Source organism: Enhydra lutris, unplaced genomic scaffold (genome assembly GCF_002288905.1).
Source record: "Enhydra lutris kenyoni isolate GAN:26980312 unplaced genomic scaffold, ASM228890v2 scaffoldscaffold3, whole genome shotgun sequence".
NCBI lineage: Eukaryota > Metazoa > Chordata > Mammalia > Carnivora > Mustelidae > Enhydra > Enhydra lutris.
In genome coordinates this window covers 26,314,132-26,316,007 of record NW_019154087.1, presented here as the reverse complement: position 1 = coordinate 26,316,007, position 1,876 = coordinate 26,314,132, and the positions used below count along the sequence as shown (strand labels likewise).

General features: G+C 39.6%; 1 pseudogene; it reads right to left on the bottom strand.

Moving 5' to 3' along the window:
- Positions 1 to 391: 391 nt before the first annotated feature.
- LOC111157497 lies at positions 392 to 1,038 on the bottom strand (annotated as a pseudogene).
- Positions 1,039 to 1,876: the final 838 nt, after the last annotated feature.

Genomic DNA, 1,876 nt, shown 5'->3' with positions numbered 1-1,876 from the left:
AGGGCAGGGTTCATTGGTCCTTGACCCAACTGCTTTAATACCCATTCTTTCCTTTCTCAAGTTCTGCCTTCATACTATATTTTCTAGGCATTTTATGAGACAGCTGGGTGAGACACTGACAAGTGGAGGGAAGAGAGAAGCTAGGACATTTTTTCATCTTCTTTCTTTCTGCCTCATCACTGACAATGAGCTGAGTGAATTATGGTGGTTCTACTTTTCCTGGCATCAGTAGTGAGTATACTTTTGTGCTCTGGTTATGCCTCTTATTTTTTTTCCCATCCACCAAGAAACTATAACTTTATTAATAATAGAAATACTATACAAATTTCAAACCAAGCTGCTGTTATTCTTTTGAAACAGCAAAAAAAAAAAAGTCCTCATTTTCAGACAGTTACATTGTTAACTCTGTAATAACACTTACAGTATCATTACTGTAGTTCTTCAGGAATTGGATTGCCTTTGATTTTGACATATTAGTTTGTGACATGACACATTCTATGTCCTTAACCTCCACACCTGTTTCATCAACCTTTTCCTTTTCACTCTCCTCTTGTACCATTGGAGTCTATATGTTTTCTTGAATGTCTGAGACAGCTTCACCTTGAAATTGAATTTCTCAGTACTTGCTAGTTGTGCCTGCTGAGATAAATCTTTGATCTTGGCTTCCCCCAAAACTATGTAGGTATCTGAAGCTGGGTTCTTGTAGACATCTGGTTTTGTGATGACAAAGAAGATATTCTTAGATTTCCAGATAGTGACTCTCCTAACTCCTGTAACCTGTCAAAAACCCAGTTTGGATATAGCCTTCTGTGCCTTCTTTTCACTTCAGCTCTGTTTTGCTTTACTGACCGGTTCTTCATTGATTTCAGCTGTGGCTGCCAGCTGGGCTTATTGTGTGGTCGCCTGTGTGGAATCCTGTTCCTCAACCTCTGGTACTGATTTATCACTGTCAGATTCTCTTCCAGACCCTGTCTCAGCCTGAGGCCCTGGCAACTCCTGCTCTGTAGCAGGCATGGTTTCTGTGGCTTCACCAGGCATTGCATTTTGTGCAGTGAGTGTAGAACCAAGACGGTGGAAGAAAGAGAGCGAGTCATCCCTCTTCTTTTTTGAACCTCAACCTATGATATGGGCGAGGGACTCTCCAAAGTGATTTGTCTAGTTGGGCCCTGACCTGACTGAAACAAGAAGCTACGCTGAAGCAGGAATACTGTCGTGATACTAGTCCAGTAATCTAGGCAAGAGAAGAACAAGTTGTACAAGTTATTGTCACAGCATGGATAAGGTGAAAAATGATGGAATTTGGTATCTCTTTTGAAGGTAAAACTCACATAGTTTAGTGATACAATAAAAGAAAAGAAATATAATGTCTTCAGTGTTTAGTTTGAAAAACTAGTTAAAGCAGTATTGTTGGTAGGTATGGAGAAGATTGAGGAAGGAAAAGATCAGGAGGGGAGGGCATATAAATCAGGAATTCTATTTGGTAAATGTTAGCACTGACATAGCTATTTGGGATCTAAGAGGATCATGTAGAAAGTTAAATATGTGAGCCCAGAGTTTAGGAAAGCACTTCAGTTTAGAGAACTGGTGGCTGGGTGGGTAGGATTATTGGTATAATAGTCACACAATTTGAAAAGATTACTTAGGAACTGGCTAGGCATAGAGAAAAATCCATAACCAAGGACAGTGCCCTAATGCACTCCAATGTTTAGAAATTGGAGGGAGAAAAGAAACCATCCTATGAGACTGAAAAGACACAACTAGTAAAGCAGAAGGAAAAAGACAAAAATGGTATTTCTAGAAGCCAAGCGAAGAAAGCTTTTCAAGATGTCATGTCCAGTGGATAAAATGTTGTCTGTGTCTACTATATAACTTCTTC